At 45.9% G+C, this 7,325-nt stretch overlaps 1 long non-coding RNA gene across 1 annotated transcript; it reads left to right on the top strand.

Annotated features, from left to right (window-relative positions):
- Positions 1-6,435: 6,435 nt before the first annotated feature.
- On the top strand, positions 6,436-6,989 carry LOC120969925 (uncharacterized). The gene is made up of 2 exons (XR_012202902.1): positions 6,436-6,565; positions 6,653-6,989. It is a non-coding gene; the product is annotated as an uncharacterized lncRNA (long non-coding RNA).
- Positions 6,990-7,325: the final 336 nt, after the last annotated feature.

The following is a 7,325-nucleotide window of genomic DNA, read 5'->3' as shown; positions in this document are numbered from 1 at the left end:
CCACAAGGGTGTGAACTTCGGGATACATCATCGTCTCCGCGTGCCTCGGTTATCTCTTACCCGAGCCCTTTACTTATGCACTTTACTTTGTGATAGCCATATTGTTTCTTGTCATATATCTTGCTATCACTTAGTTGTTTATCTTCCTTAGCATAAGTTGTTGGTGCACATAGGTGAGCCTAGTTGTTGTAGGTTTTGTGCTTGTCAAATTAACCGCTAGGTTTATTCCGCATTTGTTCAAGCCTAAACCGTAATTATTTTAAAGCGCCTATTCACCCCCCCCCCCCTCTAGGCGACATCCACGATCTTTCACACACTCGGTTCAACTAAAGTTGGAGAAACTGACACCCGCCAGCCACCTCTGTGCAAAGCACGTCGGAAGAACCAGTCTCGCGTAAGCGTACGTGTAATGTCGGTCCGGGCCGCTTCATCCAACAATACCGCCGAACCAAAGTATGACATGCTGGTAAGCAGTATGACTTATATCGCCCACAACTCACTTGTGTTCTACTCGTGCATATAACATCTACGCATAAAACCAGGCTCGGATGCCACTGTTGGGGAACGTAGTAATTTCAAAAAAATTCCTACGCACACGCAAGATCATGGTGATGCATAGCAACAAGAGGGGAGAGTGTTGTCCACGTACCCTCGTAGACCGAAAGCGGAAGCGTTAACACAACGCGGTTGATGTAGTCGTACGTCTTCACGATCCGACCGATCAAGTACCGAACGCACGGCACCTCCGAGTTCAGCACACGTTCAGCTCGATGACGTCCCTCGAACTCCGATCCAGCCGAGTGTTGAGGGAGAGTTTCATCAGCACGATGGCGTGGTGATGATGATGATGTTCTACCGACGCAGGGCTTCGCCTAAGCACCGCTATGATATTATCGAGGTGTAATATGGTGGAGGGGGGCACCGCACACGGTTAAAAGATCAATGATCAATTGTTGTGTCTATGGGGTGCCCCCTGCCCCCGTATATAAAGGATCAAAGGGGGGAGGTGCGGCCAGCCTTGGGCTGCGCCAGGAGGAGTCCTACTCCCACCGGGAGTAGGATTCCCCCCTTTTCCTAGTTGGATTAGGACTTGGGAGGGGGGAAAGAGAAGAGGGAGAAGAAGGAAGGGGGGCGCCGCCCCCTTCTCCTTCTCGTATTCGGACTAGGGGGGAGGGGCGCGCGGCCCAGCCCTAGCCGCCTCTTCTCTCTTCCACCTAGGCCCACTAAGGCCCATTATGTTGCCGGGGGGTTCCAGTAACCTCCCGGTACTCCGGTAAAATCCCGATTTCACCCGGAACACTTACGATATCCAAACATAGGCTTCCAATATATCAATCTTTATGTCTCGACCATTTCGAGACTCCTCGTCATGTCCGTGATCACATCCGGGACTCCGAACAACCTTCGGTACATCAAAACATATAAACTCATAATATAATTGTCATCGAAACGTTAAGCGTGCGGACCCTACGGGTTCGAGAACTATGTAGACATGACCGAGACACGTCTCCGGTCAATAACCAATAGCGGAACCTGGATGCTCATATTGGCTCCCACATATTCTACGAAGATCTTTATCGGTCAGACCGCATAACAACATACGTTGTTCCCTTTGTCATCGGTATGTTACTAGCCCGAGATTCGATCGTCGGTATCTCAATACCTAGTTCAATCTCGTTACCGGCAAGTCTCTTTACTCGGTCCGTAATACATCATCTCGCAACAAACTCATTAGTTGCAATGCTTGCAAGGCTTAAGTGATGTGCATTACCGAGAGGGCCCAGAGATACCTCTCCGACAATCGGAGTGACAAATCCTAATCTCGAAATACGCCAACCCAACAAGTACCTTCGGAGACACCTGTAGAGCACCTTTATAATCACCCAGTTACGTTGTGACGTTTGGTAGCACACAAAGTGTTCCTCCGGTAAACGGGAGTTGCATAATCTCATAGTCATAGGAACATGTATAAGTCATGACGAAAGCAATAGCAACATACTAAACGATCGAGTGCTAAGCTAACGGAATGGGTCAAGTCAATCACAACATTCTCCTAATGATGTGATCCCGTTAATCAAATGACAACTGATGTCTATGGCTAGGAAACATAACCATCTTTGATCAACGAGCTAGTCAAGTAGAGGCATACTAGTGACACTCTGTTTGTTTATGTATTCACACATGTATCAAGTTTCCTGTTAATACAATTCTAGCATGAATAATAAACATTTATCATGATATAAGGAAATAAATAATAACTTTATTATTGACTCTAGGGCATATTTCCTTCAAAAGGGAGATACTATTCCTCTTTGTTGTCATCATAAGTTACGACATGAAAACCATTCTGTCGGATATCTCTGCACTTATAGGGTACAAATTGAACTAATATGCTATAAAGTGTTCTTGGTTAATACTTTTATACCCATAGGGAGTGTAGTGTGGCACGACCAAAGCCAACAATTCTCGTATCGTGTCAAACGATTATTAAAATATATCCTTGTCTCTTGGTGAGATTTTTGAATATATATCTCCCTTATGTGTAGAGTTTTTGGTTGCATTGTCCACAAAGAATATTTTCTCTTCCATCAGATTGACTCCCGTAGAATTCTATATATAGAATTGCAGAATTTTCAATGTGAAAATCTTTATCAGATATATAGAACACATACAAATTTATTTGTATCATGAGTGCTGATACAATATACTGTGATTTACAGTATTTGATAACACCTACATATTTATTAAATAAATAGATGTTGATAAGGAGTTGAGAGACTAGTAAAGTCTCCAAACATGTCATTTGAAGCATATTCGATGACCATGTTCTCCGTGTTTATGGGATTTTCTGACGGTTGGAGAGTCTTGTTGTTCCATAATGTGAACAAATGACTACCTTGGTATTGTCAGATTGAAGATTGAAGTTTTCTTCATATCTTTACCCTTGAGATGGCCAATTGTGTCACGTGGATTTTTGATACAAATTGACCATATGTGGCTTGTACTCCTTGTTGCGTTTGCATGTACCCTTCGAGTTCGTTGATTGGTTTCTAGTAGAGCCATCAAAGTTGTTGTAATTCTGAAAATTTGCACCTACTACGGGTGGAGGAGAGACACGAAGGAATTCATCAAGTTTCTCCCCCCTAGAGTAGTGCATTTATGTGATCGGAATAAATTAGGTACTTTAGCATGGTATTATTGCTATAAGATCCTGTCAGCAAAAAACATAGTAGATAATGTCTTCTATCTTCTCCATTTTGTAGGTTCTTTTTCGCAAATCGCAAGCTGAAGCAAAAGTTATGAACCTCATGATTATTGTCTCCGACAGATATGAAATCTTTGAGTCGGGAATGATTTAAATCATGACTTGCTGCTAGGCAGTATGACTACCTTTTGCTATTCATAACTAATTTAGAACTTTCCCACATGGTGCTTATAGTTTTCGCCATCAAATATTCATAATTATGATCTGGATGGATCCATATGAATTTGATCGGCTAGCCGCGCATCTATCCCATTGGGATTTTGAAATGCCGCTATGATTCCACGAGACGCATGGTTGACCTCAACATTCATAGCCCATGTATGATAGTTGTGACCGTCAAGAGAGAAATCATCGAATTTTTGTCATCTTGGCATACATGAGGTTGAAACCATACATTTGTTCAATCTACTTGTATGTAAATTGAAATCGTCATGGTTATGTGCTAACAAAATTTGCAAAATTGTGAGTTCAAGTGAATACTTGAAGTTTGTTTGATGTAGAACTCAAAACATCTATGACTACACTTTCAAGATATCACCATTTTTATAGAGTCCGTCCCGTTTTGAGATATCACCAAATGGAGCCCCTCTCGTTTCGGGATATCAACAAATGAGGTCCGTCTCGTTTCGAGATATCAACGTTTGTGGTCCGTCTCGTTTCGAAGGTAGTCACTTCACAATTTGTTTGCAAATCAATCAATTCGAATTAAGTCATTATGTGCCTTTTCAGCATTTTTGGACTTAATTGATGGTGAGTTGATATTTAATTTTGCAAGAAAATAAATCTCAATTGCAAAAATAATAGTATTGTACCATTTATATATGTTATAGGGATTGCAAAATGCAAACACATTGAACATATAGTCATTTATAGACACAATATGGTCAAGAACATTAATATACACAATAATTGAGTATATTATGTATTTACACAGGCTCCAAAACATGTAGTACTTTGAAACCTGTACTAGCTAGTACTAGCTGTAATTTGACCAATCTGCCAAAGTGCTCTATACGAGCTATTAAACAAGTACTCCCTCCATCCGAAAATACTTGTCATAGAAATAGATATAAATGATTGTATCTAGAACTAAAATACATTTAGATACATCAATTTCTCGGATAAGTATTTCGGGACGGAGGGAGTAGTACTTTGCTGGAGCCTGGCCATAACGTATCTAGATGGGCTAATCGGCAGCCTGGAAAAGACCAGCCTGGCTGGTCGATCGGATAAGGAGAGAATAACTAGGAGAGAGAGCGACTCAAGCCACGTCCGAATCCCCAATCCTTTGACCAACACACGCGGAGGCTCCCATGGCCGCTCGGCCGCATCAACGCGGAGAGGTGCTCCCGCCGTGCTCTTCCTCGTCGGAGGAGCCGCCGGGGAGGCGGGTGCTAAGCACAGCGCCATTGGGGAGGCCAAGGGAGGCGGGCTCCCATGTGCCTGCGCGGAAACCGTGCTAGTGGGAGGCCATTGCCGCCGCGGCGCAGGATGCGGCGAGCTTCGGGTGGCGGCGTCGGTGGCCGCGCTGGTGACGGGAGGTCTCCGTCGGCTGCCGCCGGGTGGTTCCGGACGGCGCGCGTCGCCCAACCGCTGGTCGTGAAGACCAAGCGCGCCAGGAGCACCACCGTGCCAGGAGGCCGCGGCCGCGTACACGGCGGACTGCAAGGATGCAAGCCGTGCTATACCGCGGGCATGGCTACAGCCGAGGCAAGCGCGGACGCGAGCGTTGCGGAGGTTCGCGCAGGGCCGATCACCGCGATGGGTGCTGTTGGCCACCGCCGCCGGTCCTCCGAAGGAGGTCGCGATGGGGAAGCCTCAGGAAATTTACTTACCGATGTTTCTGATCTTCCTATCCCCCTTCTTCCTCTCTTCTTTTCTGTAGACTCAATTCACTCGGTGGCGAGCGTGAGCGCCGCCGGGCTCCATTTGCCGGTGCGGCCGGAGTAGCATCTTGGCGGCGGGACGCCAATGGCCAGGAGACGGCGGCGAGCGCCCGTGCGCGGCGAAGATGGAGTGGTGGCCGGCGGCGACGGGGATGATGGCCACGGCCTCCGCCGGGGGTACCTGCATCTAGTCCGAAGGCGGCCGCACGCGCTGGGTACCGTCGCCGATGGGCCATGGTCCGCGCGCCGTCACCTCGTCCTCCAGGCACCGACCTCTCCCTTTCTTCCGTTCTTCTTTTCCTGTGATTCTGGGCAGAGCTCTCGGCAGAGCTCGTGCTGATAACGTGTTGAATGTAAATGAGAATGAATCGAACTTCTATCTTTCATTGATCATCGGATGGTATTTATACCAGGCTTTGCGTCTCTTGGCAAAGTCGGTTACGAGGAGAAGGCGCTTGTTCGGTGATCACAGGCGTCTGTACAATGAGAATGCGTCCATGCGGCGCTTTGGGCATACAAACCGTCTATTACGGTTATAAACTAATTCTAACAGCGCGTTAGTTCATGTAGCCAGCAATCTGGTTAGGTGAAGCATGAGTCGGAGCTCTATATATGTACTCCCTCCGTTCGGAATTAATTGTCGCGGAAATGGATGTATCTAGACGTATTTTAGTTCTAGATACATCCATTCTGAGACAAGTAATTCCGAACGGAGGGAGTATACGTTACGAGTAGCAAAGCCCTAATTTACTGCCTAGGTTGTTTGGTTGACTTATATTAAGCCCTAATTCGCTAATTACCTTGCTTGTTGCTCTCTAGGCGCGCAAAGAGCATGGTTAACAATATATCCAGCATGTTGTAATGTCATTTAAAGCCACAACATGTATACCAGTTGGAAGGAAATACTTTTCTCAGCTTGCAAAAACATCTTGTATTATGGGACGAAGGATGTACTACTATATTAGCATATGGCTCATCTTTCATTCTTACAAAGTTTTTGAAGCCCATGCTTGAAGCTAAATATTGTTATATTGATTCATTAAAAGTCATAAAAGCCCAAAAAGCACCTATTTAGAAGCTTTTATGGCTTTTTGACCAAAATGAAAAAGCTGCAAAAGTAGAAGCAAAAGCCCAAACAAACAGGGCCTAAGTAGCTTCAAGGCCTAACTAATTGTCTAGGTTGCTTCTTGCTTGTACTTACCCAACTTCATACGCATGCTTGGATCATTCCCCGAACAATACATTATAGATACCACACATATACATGCACCTCAGCACCGCCCACATCGATCTCCCACTCCTACAAATAGAGGCATATAACAACCAACGTTGTCCAAGTCCATCAACTGATATTTGCCTGTGCTCTGTCGCCGGCCGTTCATCAGTTGAACAGATCAAACCGGTCGGTACGTAGGTAAGCTCAAGGTCAACTGCAATCCTTCGATCATTCCTACAATCTGGTACTCCAGTTATCGATTTAGATCAAACCGGACGGTCGCAGAGGTGCCGTGCGTGCGACGATGAGCTCCACGGGAACGTCGCCGGCGGCGGCAAGAAGGCGTCGTGGCCGGAGGTGGTCGGGCTGCCGGCCGATGAGGCAAGGCCGTCATCCTCAAGGACAAGCCCGACGCCGACGTGATCTTCGTGCCTTTCGGGGCGGGGGTGCAGCAGGACCTCAGGCTAAACCGCGTCCGCGTCTTCGTCGGCACCATCGCCAGCGTGGTGACCGTCGTCCTCGCCCCCAAGGTTGGCTAGGGTGTATGGTTAGCTCATGAAATAATGATATCAACTTGCAAATTGATTTCATTTATGTGTGTTGTTGTATTGTTTAATGTTTATTTTTGAGTTTCGGTTTTAAGACACGTAATGGTGAAACGTTGAATTTGCGGGCATGTACGGCCCTGCGAAAGAAGGCAACACAAAGTACTCCCTCCGTGAACAATTTGCGAGCATGCATGGCCTATGGAGTAGTAGTAGCTAGCAGGCTGCATATTTGACCCTGCAAGAGGCAACAGTAAATAGCTGTGGAGCAGCACCTGACTGCAAGGGCATGTCATTATATTTGTATATTTGACCATGATTTGGAAAAAAAATCAAAAACGACATCTCTTTCAGTTTACATTACCCACCCCAAAGTCTTATGATTTATTTATTTTTGCAGCTCGCAATTTAAA

The sequence above is a fragment of the Aegilops tauschii genome, chromosome 1, assembly GCF_002575655.3.
Source record: "Aegilops tauschii subsp. strangulata cultivar AL8/78 chromosome 1, Aet v6.0, whole genome shotgun sequence".
In the NCBI taxonomy this organism is placed as follows: Eukaryota; Viridiplantae; Streptophyta; class Magnoliopsida; order Poales; family Poaceae; genus Aegilops; species Aegilops tauschii.
Note: the sequence above shows the minus strand (reverse complement) of the source record. Positions and strands in the feature narration are given on the sequence as shown.